This window comes from Bactrocera oleae, chromosome 3 (assembly GCF_042242935.1).
Source record: "Bactrocera oleae isolate idBacOlea1 chromosome 3, idBacOlea1, whole genome shotgun sequence".
NCBI lineage: Eukaryota > Metazoa > Arthropoda > Insecta > Diptera > Tephritidae > Bactrocera > Bactrocera oleae.
The window spans coordinates 8,477,539-8,497,928 of NC_091537.1; the positions used below are offsets into that span (position 1 = coordinate 8,477,539).

A 20,390-nucleotide genomic window follows, 5' to 3' on the forward strand; every position below is an offset into this window, starting at 1 on the left:
CCTTTCATTATTTTTTCAGCCCCACATAATAGTTATATTCCTATAAGTTTCAGACCCAGTCGATTTTTTTCTATCTAATCATTTACGACGGCTTTCTAATTTTTGAGCTCAACGAGTATCCTCTGATAAAATTTTCTGTAATTCTTTATTAACGTTAAGCCAATACTGCTATATTCACCCACTGCAAACTCTCAAAATAAGTCATTTGTCGCTAATGGAGATTAAATGTGTAATTACTTTTAAATACTCGCAACATTTGCTCATTCATTTAATGCGACAACCAATTTTCACCTCCAACACCTCGAAACGCAATTATTTTAAAACAATTAATTTTATAATTGTCAACCCTTTTATGCATTTCACACGGCTACAAATGTATGCGAATGCGAAAGTAAATAGCAAAATTCATTATGGGTGCCGCGCCAATAGTTTATTAGATTGAAAAAAGCACACCCGAACTAAAAAGCAAATGGAAAAATTAATGTAATTCCCGTTGCGGTTGAATATTTATGAGGGACCCGCTACAGATCTGTGCATCTAGCACAACACTAAGGTGCTGACACTACATAGTATCGTGATTTTATGATAATTCGCGAAGGCAACAAGTTTGGCATGCGCTGTGCATGCGATTAAACGTGTACGGCATAAGGCTATGTGCATAGTACAGCGGTGACCAGTGACAAAGTAAAGAAAGTACAGGAAAGAGTTGGGTTGTTGGGAAGAAGGCAAATAAATGAAATAGTGCAGGGAAAAATTGATCTTTTAAGCGTCTTGTAATAGTGAAAGAACTTATGTATGAGCCCAGCTTTCGCTGCTATGGATGACTATATTACACAATATTTTAATTTTTGCTAAACTAGTTATTTTGGTATAGTAGAAGTTATAGGCGGTCCTCAACATTTTTATAGACCCACTTTACATGTTTTGGGTTTAAGCCTACTCAATTTTTAATTCCTGTCAACAGACTAGAGAAAAAGTGATTTAAAGAAATTTAAAATTATCTCTTACAATGCTGGCAGTGACTCAATTGAAGTCTATGTTGAAGATGTTACACCGTAAATCCAATTTTTCTACCATAGTCGGTCTTATATCGTTAAAAATTTGAAAAATTGTTAAAAAATCGTTTTCAAATGATCGGTGATAGCTGGTTCATCAGTACAGATCATTATCCTTACAAAAAATATTACAAATTTATGACATAAGTGACCAGTCGACTGGTTAATTTCTCGAGATCATATGGTCAACAGAAAATCTTACTGATTGAGTGAAATTTTCCAAAAATGTAGCTTATGACTGACTGATATTGAGGAGGGGGAAAAAATCTCTGTATTGAAAGCACCGTTGTCTCACTCCCGGAAAATGATAAAAGATAGAAGTTTGTTCTCAGATTGCAAACCTCAGCGCTCAATAGCTATTTCAATGTGCAAGAAATTTTCGCGATTTTTACATATTTCTCTGATCTGAGTCTTTGCATAGCAATTTTTCAAATCATACCGAACACAAATGTCAAAAAGAAATATTTATTTTAACAGCTTTCGCTGTAGGAAATTCTAAATTTCTATAGCTATCCATCTAGGAAATTCTATACTTTCAAAACTGGTATGACAACCAGCCCAGACAAAAATTCGATACTTTGACAGCTGGTTTAACAGATATCTCTCTAAGAAACTCTGTACTTTGACAGCTGGCCTGACAACCATCTCTTAAGGATATTCTATACTTTGACAATTATCCTTTTAAAAAATTAAATGTTTTGACAGCTGATTTGATAGCTATCTCTCTAGGAATTTCTGTATTTTGACAGCTTTCCCTCTAGGAAACTCTACACTTTGGAAATAGGTTTGACAGCTATCCCTCTAGGACTATCTTTTTGAGAAATTCTTAATCCTATTATAGTCCGCTATAAGTTTTGCACCTTAACTTGTCACGTCTGTGCTCCGCCTTTCACTATGCACTTAGCCTTAAGCAGTCATTCTTTCTGTCTTATTATTACTATTTGTTTTTCTTTCTGCGATCGCTCACCTGCTTTTGCGCCCCACCACCTTATTGGCAATGTAATAAATTTTTCAAATTTATTTCACTATTAATCTAATTGAATAATTATTTTTTTATTGCCTTTGAATTAAACACGAAGCGCTAACGCCGTGGTGCACAAGAGACTTAAGCTGGGCGGGGGCAGGTGTGGCTAAGCTGGAATTTCTGATGACATTTACGACTGCACAGCGCGCTAGTTCATTAAGCGCCAAGTGCTATTAGCTTTTAATGGTGGAGCAATAAGCCATAACATCACTTACTATATATTGGTGGCTTGGTGGTGGTCCCCGGGCGCATTAAACTAGCAATGCCATAAATTGCTTTGACATTACAAATATTTACATTGTATAATTAATATCGTGCATATGCAAATACAACAATAGCACAATGTGCATTATGTAAGCGCATTTAGTTTAGTTTATTTAATTAATTTTTTATTTTTTTATAAATTATTTAATTATCGACAATTAAAGCTGATAACTGTATAATTTGCTCAACATTTTCCATTGCAGTGTTAAATTGTGTGTAAATACCCTTTGCGGTGGTTGGCTGTAGTCGAAGTGCAGTAGAGCAGTAGCAGCAGCAGCAGAAAAATTACAACAACAACAAAGAAAAGTATAAAATATATGCTTATTATTAATTATAAATATCACTACACGAATAAACAAGCGTATACATGTGTAGTCCAACATACGTACAAACATTTGTAGTATGTCAGGCTGTGTGCGCGTGTGTTAGTGATAAATGAATAGAGCAATAAATTTAAAAGTTCAATTGATTTCACATTCAGCAACAACGGCTGTTGTCACCATTTAGCCACGCTGTCAAGCTGTCAACATTGTCAAGTGGCTGTACGTTTTCATACATATACATATGTAGGTATGTATGCATGTACATATGTGTATAGTGTTTGCGCGCGAAATGTTAAAGTGCCACTGACAAGGGTCATTCTTGGGTGAAACAGCAATAAATTAAGCAAATTTACAACAAAAAATTTGATAAATAAAAACTTTTGCAAATCATAAAAAGATCTTCACGGTTTAGTTGTTTGAAAATAAGATAAAATTAAAAAAAAATATATTTTCGACAAAAGCATTTCCGATCAAAAAAAATTTACTTACAAAAAAAATTTTTTTTTTAAATCCAAAAACATACTTTTCCAAACAAAAAATATTAAAAAAAAAAATTTCCAAAATAAAATTTTTTCAAAAACGTGTTTAAAAACAAAAAAAATTTTTTTCGACAAAAAAAAATTGACTAAAAAAAGTTTTTTTTTTAAATCGAAAAACATACTTATCTAAACAAAAAAAATATTAATATAAAAAAAATATTTTCGAAGAAGTGTTTTTACGAAAAAAATTCCTTAAAATGATATTCAAAAATATACTTATTTTATAAACATATAATTTTCCAAAAAAAAAATATTTTCGAAATAAAATTACTTAAAAAAATATTCACCAACAAAAAATTTGTAACAAAACAATTTCGAAAAAGCTATCTTTTCATCGAAAAATTTTGAAATAAAGTCTTTACGAAAAAAATTACTTAAAAAAATATTTACTAAATAAATAAAATATTTACAAGCGAAATATATTCGATATAAAATTTAATTAAAATCTTCCATCACAAATTTCACCGTCAAACGCGTCTAGTGTAAGTTTGTACCCGTTTTTAATTATCTGCCTCTAAATTAGCAAGTGAAAGCAAATAAGTCCTATTTGTGTATTGAATTTGTGTGAAATGCTGAAAATGAAGTGTCTGCTAAATGCGAAAATCAATAACACAATCAGCATATTATTGCTAATGTTGTTAATTGCGTTAAATTCGCGTTGTGTCGATTCGAGCTGAATTGTGCTAAATAATTGTGTTGTCCCCAACAGTTATAGATTAACACATTCAATTGTTGTTTTTGTAATAACGCAACTACGAGATTACCAAATATTTTGGATACTTTTTATATGTCTAAGTGGACGCAGCAAGTACTTGCAGGGGAGCTTATAAAGTGCAGTAAGGTGAGTGGCCATACTATTTTTTATTGCTTTTATTTACATTTATTTATTTTGTCAATTTTGTTTTTGGAAAAATTTTGGAGCGTATGTAAAGTTATAAAATCATGGCAACCCTTTTCAAGTTTTTTTTTATTATTTCGATTTTTTATATTCTAAAGCTAAACTTGGACAGATCCTGACTCAGCATGTAATGAAATTTGTTGGGTTGAAATTCAGTAAATCTAGTACTAAAATAAAGTGCTCTTGAAACTGACAACCTAAACCTGATCACGTCTGTCTTTAAATCTACGCTCTGGTAAACTCTACAAAAATTTTAACCAAGCATTAACACAACAACCGCAAAAACATTAACTACCTTTTCCACATAACCTTCGATTATTTATTACTAAACGGAACTCTTTCAAGACATACTTGCCACCTGTGCCACTAGGCCAACGAACTTGGTGACGAGGTTGAACGACAAAACCTCTGCGTTAAATAAATTTTCACCCTTATTAATAATTTTGGTGCCAGCTAGTCGTAATTTTTCCATTTATTAAAAATGAAATGAAAGAAATGACAAATAAATTAACATAAATTAATTCACACTTAAATGTAAAGACATATGCAGAGCATATTCGAAATCTAAATATGGTTAAATATACTTGTATATGTACATATGTATAGAAATAGATCACAAAAGTTGTGGTGTGGTAATTAATATAAGCGAAAGAGCTGCAATGAACATATAAACGGAACGATCAAAATGATGTTCTCGTACTTTATATTTTTTATTTGCCAATATATCTTCACGAAATTTAGTACAGAGTATTACCTAGGACAACGCTATATTCTTCGAACAAACCGTTCAAATCGGACCATTATTGCATATAGCTGCCATAGAAAGTATCCGATCAGATTGAAATTGACGTTTTTTCTTGAATTAGGTATATAAATTACATATCACTGTCTTGAGTTCGTCTAGTTGTAGTTATTAGAGGTTTTTTACAACTGCTCTTAGCCAGGAGCTGGGTTCGAAACCTACGTCGACAAACAGCAACAAAATTTTTCGAGTGTTCTTACTGGGTATTAATCTATATATATATATATATATATATAATTTTTTTTTTTTTTTTCATATACTACAAGTATAGTTTCGTCTTCAACTTGTGACATATGTATATTCCATATTACTTGTAGTATATGAGTAAATTATATGTATGTATATATATAAACGATATCTCTATAGTACTCGTATAATCAGAAGATATGCTACTTCTGACTAACTAAGCGTTTGGATCGAACTTATTCACATATTTTGCTTTTAATTATGAGCAAAAGTTTTATTATATACGTATGTGCCTTTTTCAGCATATGAGGTGTGAAATGGATAGCTAAAAGATATAAAATATGCAATGCTTGTCAATATAATAGTATGTGTGAAATATATGCGGATTATAGCTGAATTATGTATTGTATGTATATATACATATATCAGTATATGTACTGTTAGTTATGCGTGTATACAAAATATGAAGGTCTACTACTTTCAGTTAAAATTTTGAATACAAAAAAACATTTTTTTGAACCTGCTTGCAATGTAGTGTATGCTTCCACACACATATAAGTATACTCATAGAGTGATAAGTAAATACTTGTATATTATGTATGTATAAATACGATGGTAGCGTAAAAAATAACAGTAAAGAGAAATTAAAGAGCATATACACATACATATAAGTTGACTTATTACTTTATTTATTTAGCAATGAGCGTAGTCAAACATTTTATTTACAATCTAATTAAATTTTTGATATCGTAAAAACAGGTTACTTATACGTCATGTCGAACAAATCTTGAAAATTAGTATATCAGCAGAGCCTTTCTGTAAGCTTACACGTATGTATGAGGAGCTCTTGAAAGTGCTTTTCTTGTATTGAATAATTATAATAAAAATAATAAAAACGTTAACTTCCTTTCACAAATAAAAAAACTTATTACAAGAACTATATAGAATATGCTATAGTGATTCTATCTGAAAAATTTCTTCTAAGATTGCACTATTGCCTTGGATAATAACCCATGCCGAATTTCGTGAAGATATCTCTTCAAATGAAACGGTTTGCCATACAAGCATTTGATTCAGATCGTTCAGTTTGTATGACAGCTATATGTTATACTGACCGACCAAAAAATTTCTCCGGTGATAACACCGCTGCTTCGGGCAATGATCCCTGCCAAACTTCGTAAAGTTAACTCGTCAAATAAAAAAGTTTTTCATACAAGGACTTAAGTTCGATCGGTCAGTTTTTGTGACAGCTATATGCTATATTGACTCGATATAAATAATTTCTTCTGAGATTACACCGTGGCCTTGGAAAATAATCTGTGTCAAATTTCGTGACGATATCTTGTCAAAGAAAAAAGTTTTCCATACGAGGACTGGGTTTTGTTAGTTCAGTTTATGCCACAGTATTCCCCTTTTTGGGGAGAAAAAAGCATGTGCAAAAATTTCAGATCGATGTCTCAAAAACTCAGAGACTAGTTCGCTTTTATACAGATAGACGAATGGACAGATAAAGGACATGGCTACATCGACTCAGCTCACCACGTTAATCATTAATATACATATATACAAGTATGTATACTTTTAAGGTCTCCGACGGTTTTTTCTGTGTGTTAACATACAAACTTCAAGAAAAACTGAAAATAACCTATACAGGGTATAAAAAGTCTTTCTTCATCAACTACTATATACTCTTTTCCTAACTTAGCTTATACATGTGAGCTTACATTCCATTCTAACTGCCATTTTACCATAAAATAAACGCTTTCAAAAATATTGACCAAGGAACATTGATTTGCTGACTATGTCACTGCTTATAAAAACCACTTGGCATCTCAATCGTGGAAGCATGCTATCGACGAGAGCAGAGCAACAACAGAGCTGATGAGACTCGGGAAGCAAGTGGTAGACGTCAGGTACTAATTCTTTGCATGGAAATGTATACTGTCAAACATGAAACGGTGCCAACATTTGTTGTGAGTCAAAGCATATGTTGTTGTTGTAGCATAATCTGTTGCTTAAATAAATGATGCTGCCGACATTTTAACGACATCAGTTTAGACAGCGATGATTGCACTATTTAACTGTCATTGTTGTTGTAAAGAAAACTTTACGATAGGTTAATGTTCGGAGGCTTATACTTATATACATAAATGTCGGTGTTGTGACTATTTATATACGTTATGTGTGTTGTAGTTGTTAACTTAGTCACAAAACATTTTTATTTAATAGTTTAACATTTGCTGGCGTTTTATAGCATACTTTTTGTTGCCTTCCTCAATCAGTTTGAGAAGAAAGCTACAGCAAGTCGGATACGTTATATCGACTTATATCTGATTAAACTGCTGACAACAAGAAAACAGTTACTCAAAGTTTACTAATTCATGCTACTAACAAATCGAAATCTTTAAGTTGGGGATATTGGAAAAACGATCGAAAATAGTTCTAAAATTAAGATCTCAAGATCCCTTAGTGGTTCATGAACACGACTACTTTTTACCAAACCGGGAAACGTAGGTTCGTTTTTCAGGCACAATTAACTGAACAAAAAAACTGAAGATGGTTCTTATTTTAAGTGCTTCAAGTACGAACTGCTTCACATGAATTTGGAAACCACTTTTTTGTTTTATCGGATTTTTTATTTTATTTTTGCATTATCAAAGGAAGTAAAAGGTTTGGCCATCGTCAAAGCACTTACATTCTTCATTGGCTTCCTATCTTCCTTTTTATCAATAACAGGTTTGTGAAATATTTTAATTGCTCGCTCCAAAAAGTATGCTACAGAGACTTACACATATGTAAGTTTAAACTTTTTTAACCATTCTAAGTCAGGTTGAATAGACTTATATTGAAACGGAACTCAACAAAGCTAGCTCTAAAGTAAAGAGCTCTGATCTTTTTCTGCTAATCCGTTAGCTCAATATCAGAGGAAATCTTCGTTGTTCATAACAAAGTCTTAGCCAAAGGCCATTCATCTTGATCTCACCGTCTTTTCCGCGGGTTTCCCTAAAGGTTTGGAGGTTGTTTGACTTCAATTTAATGAACCTTTCAGAATCCAGTAGTCTGCAACGTTTTTTTGTAGGATTGTTAAATCTCTTTGTAAGAGATGTTAAGAAAATATATATTTAAAGGGAGCAGACTCATACGAGTATAGTACGATATTCTTAGAACCACTATCTTTTAGCAACCTCTTGAACCAAGTAACTTATTCTACAAACTCAAAAGCTGTCACCATTGCAACGGACAACATGCAACACTGACACTGAAAAGCCAAAAGCAACAACACGAGCAATATTCGTGATCACCGCAACTGGATTACCGCTGATTTAATTGCCAGCATATATTGTTGTTGTTATTGTTGATCTTATCGCTGTTGCCGTTGCTGCTACCGGCTGTCCAACGTTATTCTTGTATCTTTGGCTTTGATTTTGATTTTTTTTCGCATGCACGTACATACACAACGGCACACACACACACATATATATGCTTGTTTATAAAATGCTGATGACCAGTAGCAGTCGCAACTGAAAATTATTGCGCATCTCGTTATCGCACCTGTAGATCGAGTAGATAAATAGTTGCTTGTTTAACTAGTTGTTGATGCCGTTGTTATCTGTTGTTGTTGTTTGTTGTTGATTTTTTTGTTTGGATTTTTTGCGATTTTTTGGCGTATTTCTGGTATTTATTTGCTGTTGTTGTTTATTTTTTAAACTTTATATTGGTGGTTATGTTGTTGTTGTTATTTTTTAAGTTTTAGCTTCCTTTTCACTTTTTTAAATAGTGGCTTTACAGAGGAATCTTACACATCCTTGAGCTATTAATATATAATAATGTGCTGTGGTCAGATCAGATGATCAGATTTTAAGAGGCCTCAAGAACTAAGTATTTCGGAAAACGTAGAACTTTCATATTTAGCTCTTAAAATTAAATTAACTGTAAGCATAGTTCATAAAAGTTGTATCTCCACTAGTTTTTAGGCATGTAAACTAATGTATCGAGAATCAGCCTGAAAACCTTAACTAAACTTTAGACCTGGTAGACCAGCGCATATCGGGTTTTATATATATATATATATATATATTGTTTAGATACATCTGCTGTATATGTTTTCTTGTTTTTGGTATTTCATAGACTTAACTTATTCGAACGTTACCTATGTCACGAGATCAGCTTTAAAATCTAACCTAAAGTCTTAAAATGATTGGACCAATTTGGTACAAATACATATTGTAGGGCTTCTAACTAAGTACTTTCCGTACTAACATAGAATGAACTTTGAATTTATTTCAATAAGCATGCCTATGTATGTAACTGGTGCTTCTTAGTACATATATATACCTTTCAGATATTGATTCGGAGAGTTCTTTCTCTCTATAAAGGTTTACACCAAACTATAAACGCAAACACCAATTTTCACTATTTTGACTTATTTGCTATGGCAGCAACTCCTATTGACTGCATGGAAAGACACAATTGCCGGCGCAGTTTATATCATTAAAAGCTTACCGCTGATGCCATTAATTGTCGCTACCGAATTCACTTCCTAGAGCTTGATCAGAAAATCAAACTCGCTTTTAAGGTGAGTATTAATGCTACACAAGCATTCGTATATGCATAAACACACTCATATATATGTAGATACATATATATACACACACACATATATATGTATGTATAGATATTGCCGTTGCTGTTTGGCTTATGCGCTTGTTTGTCCATGCAACACGCTTACGGGCATTTGTGGCACCTGCTGTTGCCACCACAGCGCTGATCTGCCAAGGCAACCACTTTTAATTCCTGTTTGTTGGTGTCAATAAACGTGTATGAGTATGCGTTAAGTACTAAATATTGTATGCATATATGTATATCCATTTTTTATTTACTGGCGAGCTCTAGCTGTTGCTGATATTACTGTTGCTTTTTCGGCGCGGCGGTTTTTGGACATTTTTTGCGCGTTTATTTCTTAATCCACTGCCTTAAATAGTGTGCATTTTTTAAAAATCTAACTTAATTGAATTAATTAAATGGAATTTAATCCAAAATAATTAAATAAAGTAATGAAATGTAAGTGGTTCAAATAGATTTGATTTGATTTGTGCAGCATTCCAATTAAAGAAATTGCATTGTTTTTCTTTTTACACAATTAGATAAATTGGCTCAATTTAGTTGTTTTAAAAAAGATCTTAGTCTGATTCGAATTCTTTTTGAGACAATTAAGCAACGTTTACTGAATTTATTTGTTATAATTTATTTGAATTTATTTTTATATTAATCAGATCTTTCATTTATATGGAATTTAGATCACTAGTTGAAAAAGGAATAATTTTTCTTATACAATTAAGGTAAATTGACTCAATTAATATAATTCAAATAACATTCACTATACTCTATATATTTTTGTTCACCTAATGGTTGTTTGTATCAGCTTAAGCGAATTGAGATAGATATGGATTTATATACGTATAAATGATCAGGATGACAAGACGAGTTGAGTTTCGTGTGAATGTCTGTCCGTCTGTCCATCGTCTGCACGAACAGCCATGGTTAACTTGAGTAAAATTAAGATATTTTGATAAAACTTCAAATACGTCTTCCATTGAAACCAAGGGGAATTGGTACTGCAGATGGGCGGAAGCGGTCCATTGCCACGCCCACAAAAAATCATTAAGCGAAAACTTATAAATTGCCATAAACAAACCGAAAATTAAGATACAGAACTGGGATTTGGTACAGAGAATCGCAGATGTGAGGGGCATCTGTGGTTTAAACATTTTTAAAAGGGGCCCCGCCCTTAATTAATTGAATTTATGTAAGTATCTTCCAAACTGCTCGAGCTATATCACCAAAATTTGAACAGGACAAACTATTTCAACACACAAATACAATGCAATTCGTTGAATCGGATGATAACCCCTAAATAACGGTTTTGTTAAATACTACTAAATGTGCGATAAATCAATAACTAAGTGCGACAGACATTAAGTTTTATATCCAGATTGGCATGAACAATGGGCGTGGTACCGCTCACAATTGGTGAAATCACATATCTCCGAACCTAACCGAGCAAATTCAACCTACTACTAAGACTACTTCTCATATAGCACAATTTCTAATTCTAACTAGTGAAAACTTGCCTCAGCCCCGATATAATTAATATCAGGATTTTAAAAAATGCGGTTGACTTTACTACTTATGAATATATGGATGATGGCATGTGAAGTAGATGAATGAAACTCAGAGAGCATATTTTTCTTTTAATAATATGTAGTAATGCTAAAAATAGTTGGAATCGATTCAATACTACCCCCATCTATCATAAACCTAATATAAGATTTTCAAACTTTCGGTTGGCTTATATATATATATATATATATTATATATGATACCTTAGTAAAATTAACTGAACATATAGTATTGGATATACTATGGTTTAATGCCGAAACCATGTGAAATTGGTTAACGAATTATCCAAACTCTCATATACTACTTATAATGATTTTCAAATCTTATGTCGAATATGTCGTTCAGTGTATAAGTTATATATTTATAAAATTTTTTGAGTATACCGGAATAATGTCAGAAGCTTGCGCTATCAGCATAAACCTTTTCTGCTCCCAATATACTTTACATAGTGATTTCTGACTTCCCATCTGTCTTTAAACCGTTTAGGTTGGTCATGTGATATTTTCAAGGAATTAAGAGGAAAAGCTTTTTTAAAATTTAATCTTAGTCCAAACATTATATCTCTGATATAATAAATGTCATCCTTTGATTGAGTTTAAGTCAGATAGACTTATTTGAGGATGATTTAAATATTATATAACTATCGCTGACGGGAAGTAAAATATAGTTATAAAACTAATTTGGTGTATGGCCAATAATTTAAGTTAATAAAATACAAATTTGATGTTAAACCATTCACGATTTCGTCCAACAATGAATGTTGATCTCTTTCGCAATATTTTTAAACTGGCGTCTTGCCAACACCTGAAGGTATTTCTTCGGCTTTGATCCTGGCAAGTTGAAATAGTATGAAATAATCGGTTACACCCGAACTAAGCGCTTCTTACTTGTTTTTATTTTAATGTTCTTATAATTTTTTTAATTATTGTTTATTAATATTACTACTAATAATGTGTACTTTATTGCTTAATTTGTTGTTTCTTTTATTTTTTTGTACCATTTTTATTTTTGTATTTTGCTTTAATATTCACTGTTTATTTTATAAATATTATTTTGTTTTAATTTTTGTTGCTTTTATCTAAACCTGCTATAACAATTAATAAACCTGTTGGCGTGTGCTTGGCACTCTTTCGCGCATGTGTTGCTACCGTTCGATTTGCTCAGCTGACTTTGCAGCTGTTAAGCTGTTGTGGTGATTTCTGGTTCCTTTGCCACTGGCAAGATTTGAACTTTGAAGGCTGCCTACGAAATACGTTAATGCGAATATGCTCTTAATATATATATAATATGCATATATGTATCTATATACTCTTATATGTATGTATGTAGAACGTTGTATATATTTGATATTTTTAAATGGATTGGCTTTAATAGTACGCAAACATCTGCATATACATATATTATTTATTTTTAGGTTCATATACTCAAATTTTGCATATTTTAAATGCTTTTAACACTAAACCTATTGAAAATGCAAATTTTTAGTGTAAAAGTGCCCAAAATGCTGATGGACAAGTTTCATAAGTTGTTTAGTAGCTTAATGCTGATTTTAATACGGGTATAAGTGATAAAACTTCTTGGCTTATGTGACATTTTCTTTACAAGTGATTTTTAATAAAGAATCGTTATATTTTTGTTATCAGCTTTTTTAAGGAATTCTAGTGATTTTAAGAGTTTAAGACACACATATTTTTCTAGAAGAAAAGAAACTGCAGAAAGACCAAAATATTGAAGATTTACACCTTATACATATTTCCAGCCATAACTATCACTAGTAATGCATAATAAATCAATCCAAATAATTTTTGTATAATAATACTACCTTTACACATGCTTTAGCTGGCACAAGGTGAGCACAAGTGCCATAAATTATTTACATATTCGTATTAAATTCAAAGTTTAATGCATAAATATTTTTTTATTTCCTTAGCTGTTTGCCGTAGCTTCCTGGAAATGCAATACTTTTTATTTTCAAATATTATGAATGACAATAGATTGTTTATTCGACAACAAGCCATACACGTTTGCATATGTTGGTATGTGTGTGTGTGGGTGTACCTAACTTAACTTCTGGTAATCGAAACGCCAATCGGTTGGATTTTCCTCTTATCGCTGCAATTAATCGGTTTAAACCGGTCAAAATGCAAGCAGTGAGCTACAATCGCTATAAAATCTGGACTACTAGGGCTGTTTGAGAAACCTGTGGTTTTTGGAGAATTAATTTGCTTTAATTAGTCATATTGCGCTTATATTATATTTTCTGCAAGTCCACACACATAAACGGCGCTCAAAACATATATATATTTCAATATCATACTCTCACATTCTCTAAACAATGGATTTGGGTTTGAAGTTATAGATAATTAAAGCTAATTTTAAGAATACTTAAAATACTATATAGCATATATTTATAAAATTATAGATGAATTGCCATATTAAGATGCTGGTGCATGCTTCATACATACATATGTTTTATTTCGTAGTTATATAGGATTCTGGAAATATCAGTTTATTTTAGCTAGCAAATTTTGTTTTGTCTCGATTGGTTGATGTTTTTTCAGATCGGTCGCTATTTCGTTCATGTTTTCAAAACTAATCTCAAACAGACAGAACATTGTCAAAATCTGCTTTGAAAGTACTATACTGTTAAATAAGTCTAACAGATCAATATTTTGTAAGCTTTTCGGCCTTATATAACTTTCATAAGCAGTTGGCAGCTCTGAAGTGCGCTGTCACTGATTTATCAAGCCTCTCTTGTGCTTACTGATAAATAAGCAATTTTGTGAGAAAAATTTATTTTTTTTACAGCAATTTTCTCAATATATTTCTACTATCAAAAGCTCCGGCATTTAGTATTACAATGACAATTGACTTGATAAAACAAATGTATTGAAACCAGAGGTTTTTACTTCGAATGAACTAAGGTGAAGTCACTCAGAGACATTTGTTTAATGGGTTGGCATACGGTTAAGTTGACAATGTTTGTTCAACAACAAACCAAAGATACGACAGACAGAGAAAGCCTAACTGAACGTAAACAGCTGAAATGTTCGATAACTGTATTACTGGAAAACGCCTGTTATGGGTTCCGTTCCCAGGTAGAAATCACCCCAGTAGAAAACACTCGGACTGCTAAAAGAAAAATGGAAATTATGGTCCAACGCCAAGGTCCTAAACATAGTTTACATACTTAAGTTGAAGAATAAAATCAAAGATTTAAGAATAAGAACTAACGTAAAGTTACACCAAGAGCTCGGTTTAGGGGTCCACTTAAGCATAGACTGACAATGTCTGACCAATGACCAAGTAAAGCTACGACTGACAGAGAACGCATGACTAAGCTGAAAGTGTTTAAAACAAAATTTTTTTTGAGAAGGGTTGTATTATAGAATCTATTTAGGAAAATGTAACTCATTAGATAAAGTGAACGGTGCCTAGGGTGTAATTCACGTATTGTGATGACAATCATGGTAAATTTAAAGGGCATTGGCCTGAAATAATCGATACCTCAATGTGGAATATTCCACATATACCGAACCGAACGCTATTGATGATGATCCCCAAAATATAGGTACGCATACCAAGCCAACAAAATTATTCCATATTTGACAATTTCAAGAGTAAATTAAACAAAATTTAAGAAGAAAAACAAAGAAGACTTTTTGCTAATAATTCAGGTTAACTAAGCATGCTAAGTTCTGCTAACATTTTTCTTGGTAACCTATACAACAAATAGCTAATATTGTGAATACCTTCAATAAGTCAACATCCTTCAGAGCATTCACTCTATAAAAAATATTGTGTAAAACAAGAAATTGATAGTAAATAAAAACAAGCTGGCACATAATAATAGAACTAATGAGAACAAATGGAACAACAATAAGAACAACAAAAGTTGATCTTTGAAGAATAAGTAGTATCCCAACAAAAAAAAAAAAATCAGAAACTAGACAGATAGATAGTCATAGTGGCTGCTAAAACAAGCAATGGCCTAGTGCTTAACACAGACACACAATACGCATATACATATGTTTATGTGTATGTATGTATGTATGCTAGTGTGTATGGCAGATGGCAAATGGCAAATGGTGAGCAACATTTGTGGTGTTGTAAAAGGGTGACGGCGCGTACCAAGCGAATGCCCGTAGTGCCAACCGCCGAGGCAAACCGCAGTGACAAAATGAAAAAGAGTTCAACTGACAACTGAGTGAGCAGACGTGAACACGCTTTTGAAATGCGGCTACACATTAGCCGCACAAACTACACACACACATGCATGCGGTGTATTCATATCATAAATAAATTAATAATTAAAAACAAGAAATTAAATTAAAGACAACAACAATCAGCGTGCTGAAGATGGAGCAGTAGCACGCAAAAGCAGTTGAGATTGAAACTGTAGCGCAGCCGAAGACAGTAAAAGCAGCTGCGCAGACAAAGCTCGAAACAAAAGCATGGACAAAAACAAACGACAATAGCGCGAACAAAATATGCCAAGCGGCGAGGTGATGAAGCGACTAAGTGGCTGTGGTGTTGGTGGTTAAGAGATCCGGGTGTGAGTAAGAAACACCAACGCCGCCATCGTCTCTACCGCCGCCACCGTCAACGCTATCGCTCATACGACACACATGACATCGGCTGTCATTGGAATTGTTGTTATTATTGTGCGTTCGGCATTGCGTATGGTTGCGTTGTGTGCTGCGGCCGCTGCTGTGTGGTCGCCGTTGTCATTGCACGCTACGCCGCTGATAAGGAAATATGATGCTGCCGAGCGACACAACACGCTCATCTACATACTACTTTGCTCACTCGCTGCGAGCGCCCGAACTCGGTATCTAGGCTGCAATGTGTGCTGAGCTGAGCTGCGGCTCGAAGTGTTCCGCATTTTGCGGTGACAAAGCGTCTTGCGTTGAACACTGCTTTGATGTGTTGGTCTGGTGTGGATGTTGTAAGCCTTTAATTTCTTTGTTGTTAACATAGATTTTCTACAACGCGGTTGAATTGTTGCAGCTCTTGGATCTCCTAATTATTCATGTCGTTTCACAGGGTTGCGTTTTAAGACTTAGAAATTTCTGGTAGATCTGTAGATATTTAATCCAGACCGATATAGGACTATATCAGAATATTTTAATATTTTTACCATATAGCCCTTAGCTCTATACCTACAAAATTATTTTTAAGCTCAATAAGTGTAATGATGGCTAGAACCGACGACAGATCTCCAAACTACAATCTCATTAAAAGTGTGAGACAAGGCAAGCACGCAAAGTTTTACCCAAACGAATAATAAATCCTCCTATCATCTTCTCGATGTTTTGGCTCATTAAGCTTTATTTCACAATTGAGAAAAATTAAACGCCAGTGAACATCTAGAGCTAAGGAAACTAGAGCCTTTTCTTTAGTATAAGCTATTGTAGCGCCTCGTTCCTGGGAATCATCTTCAGAGTTCGCTGGATTCGTTTCTCTATAAGAAGTTATAGGCTGCATATGAATTCTAAAATTTCCAAAATTTCGAAAACCCCCTATAAAAATTTTAGTAGTCGTGGGTCCATAGTCCCGTATAATGTGAACCGAATGTTACTCGAAGATCCACGTCTGATAAAAATTCGTTATATTCAGAAGTAGCCGCCCTCCATAGACAGTTTCAGGCTTCTAAAGGCATTGCTGATATAGAAGATCATCTCATAAACGTTATTATCCATTTGGAGCACATTCCAAATCTAAACGATCCCCTAATTGTCGGGTACTCTCAAAGGTTTAATAGGTCTAACTATAGATACGTACACCACAAAGAGAAGATGTTTGACGGACAGTTGTCTTTCAATGCAACCAAACCAAAACTTACTAATTTAGTATGACTTTGGTATGGGCTTAAAAATATTTAGGAACTCTAAGCATCATTAAGGTTACGTGTTTAATGTTAAGGAATATTGCGATGTTTTGGATGGTGCTCCATAAAATGGATTCCTTAGGGATACCGGCCAAGGATAACTAATTAAGTATAACTTTGAAAATATTTAAGAGCTCTTCGCATCTTTAAGGTTGCGAGTAGATCAAAATGTCGACTAATATTTTAACGTTCTGTATGTTCCTCCAGAAAAAGCATTGCTTAGGGATACCAGCCAGTAGCTGTGTTATATTATTACAAGATTGATTCTTAAAAGTCATAAATGGCGGTTCTGTGCAACGAAAAAAAACTGTTTTACTGAAGAAAGAACCAAACCAGACTGTGTTGGCTCGCGTTTGGTCGAAAACTCACCAACATATAGGAATAAATACAAGTTGTAATCAATGAGGACGCCACCGATTAATGCATGGCCAAGGGAAGAGTGCCAAGTGCCAGAAAATTTCAATGTCACGACAGGCTTTAATATAGAGACAGATATCAGTCAGATGGCAACTGAAACGCATTACAAGTGCGCGAGTAAAGCACCTGATTGAAAAGACTGCACAGTCGTCTGTGAATATTAATCAACCGAGTGCACGCACCGCTGCAGTGTTAGGCTCAACTACAACAACAACAATCAATACATTGACTACTTGTCAGCCCAACATATGTATATTTTGGTAGCACATTTTTTCACTTAGCCTGACAGCCGCCACTCGATTACTCGGCCTGTCAGTCACTTACTAACTCACCCGTTCGGTTCGTCCGTCTGTCGGCCAGTCAGTCACTCGGTTAGACAGTCGGTCAGTCAGTTATTGCACCCGTTCATCATACAGGCACTTGAGCAAGCGGTGTTCCAGTCATTTAGGCGCTACACAGCGCAGCGCACAATCAGCACGAAACGTCATCGCGGCTGATTGTTGTGGAATGTCGCCAAACAGGTTGGAAATGTAGGTAGGAATACGAATTCAATAAAATTGCGATTTATTTTTAAATACAACAATAATAACAACAATAACAATGACAGCGACAGCAGTAGCAGCAGCAGTTGTTGCTAAGTATGTAAAGTAGCAATCGATGTTGTTGTTATGGTAGTCATTTGGTGTTGGTACGCCTGCCACTCGCTTTGCAGTGCAACCGTGAATTGTTGCCAAGAAGAATTACAAAAATGCCGTGCATAAATTAATTTTAGCATTTCTTCCCCTTTCACCTGGCACTCTGTGTTACATATATTTGAGAGATGAGAGGAATCTGAGAATGTTGTCGATATTAACATACGATCGAGCTAAACAGAGACATGGTTTAGTTTTGGACTCTATTCCAATAATTAAATATAACGAGAATTGTTTCATTAAAAGCTATGCCTTGGAAGTTGAACCGGATGAGGATTTGGGCTTACATTTGAGGTAGCTATAGTCGTTAATGTGATCTTGCAATCGATGATCGGTTAGTTCTCAGATCAAACTCCAGCAACATCACTACTTATAGATCCAACAGCTTAGGGAATCATTTCCAAATTAATTGAGCATGTTGTTACAACTCTATGGACTGTGGTATCTTACCTTGGTCAGCCGTAAAGCTATATAAAACAGTGCGTTACAGATTTTTGGGAATGTTTCTGAAAAACTGTTGTCCCTTTCTCCACCCTTTTAATCCAATGACGGCACTAGACCTCGGATTTCGTTGAAAAAAAAAACAGACCTTTCATATTTGTTACGATGGTGCCATAGTTCGAGTTCACTTTCTTACTGAACAGCTGTAAATTCATCTTCATTCCTAACTCAATATCGTTTTGAAAGCAGTAATAATAATATTCCACAAATAGAGTTCAAACAAGTTTACAAATGGCTAAAAACAGTTTGATAAATTTATAAAGAAGCTTCTTCAATGCAGAAATTTTTCTAAATTTAACGTACAATAGAGTTATTTATAGGCAAAAAAAAAAATATGTGTAAGAGTCCCCCTTCTCCTCATGTGTTATACTACTGGAAAGCTGGGCTTCGCGGGAACTCGGCCAGCGCTGATCCTTTTGGCTCAAGATCGAGCATAAGAGATGCAGTGAGCTTTTACCCTTAGCAAGGCTAGCTAGAGGTAGAAAAACCTCAACACTTCCTTCTTGATTGCCCCGCGTTTGCGTCTGAGCAAATTTGTATTGCCCACAAGACGATTTGCTGAATTATAAGATCGAATATAGGCGTTCTATTTTTCTGACTTCACAAAACAAAGGTCTGCATATAGTTGTACAAGTGCGATCTCTGGATCGGCCATCAAACCTAATATAATCCTAATCTCATGCAACTTTCTATCAAATTAATGACCAAAAATATTTTTGAGTGACGTTTTATTGTTAAAATGCTTTGTATAAAGCTAGTTTGCAGCTTAATCCGCATTTGTAAACAGAAATTGGTTTAAAATGTTGTTCTAGACTAAACTTTTGTAAAAAAAAAATTGTTTGACAGCTGTCAAATATGAATTTGTATGCCCTGAGCAGGGTGTTTTATACCTATAAAATATATACTAGTACATACACATACAAATGATCAGTGGCTACGGGCTAATTCAATTTAGCCATGTCTGTCTGTCCGTCTGTATATACGCGAGTGTTTGAGAAATCGATCTGAAATTTTGCAAGAAGCTGCTCATTTGTCGAAACCGCCAAAATTAGAACAATATAGCATATAGCTGTCATACAAACTGAACGATAAAAATTAAGTATTTGTATAGAAAACTTTTTTATTTGATGAGATTTTTTCACGAAATTCGGCATATATTATTATCAAAGGCAACGGTATAAACTCCAAAGAAATTGTTCAGATCGGAGCACTCTAGCATATAGCTGCTTTAGTTAAACACAAAGTTGCTTACTTCAGTACCTAACCTCAAAAAAGCTTTTCCTAATTTTTAAAACGACTTCCAACACAGAAAATATATATAATTTCTAGGTATAACATGTATATTTGTATATATATATTGTATATGTATATATATTATATTTACTTATCTACAAACTGTTATTGTATAATTCGTAAGCTATAAATAGCGCACTTGTTATTGTTTTTTCCAAGTTTTTATGCAAAAAGCCTGTTACATTGTTTCGGAAACACAAATCATAATTTGTTTTTGCTATTGTAAACGCTGTTAATATTTTCTTCACCTTCCTACATACACAGGCACACACACACACAGAGGCACAAAGCAGTAGTACAGCGATAATTATATTGCGCGCATTTTG

At 33.7% G+C, this 20,390-nt stretch overlaps 1 protein-coding gene across 1 annotated transcript in view; it reads left to right on the forward strand.

The window, feature by feature from the left end:
- Positions 1–3,576: 3,576 nt before the first annotated feature.
- The window catches only part of dpp (decapentaplegic morphogen), a 119,320-nt gene continuing 102,506 nt past the window's right edge, over positions 3,577–20,390 (forward strand). The window contains exon 1 of the mRNA XM_036368396.2: positions 3,577–4,046. The gene's annotated coding sequence lies outside the window, so the exon portion shown is untranslated. The remainder of the gene's footprint in view (positions 4,047–20,390) is intronic.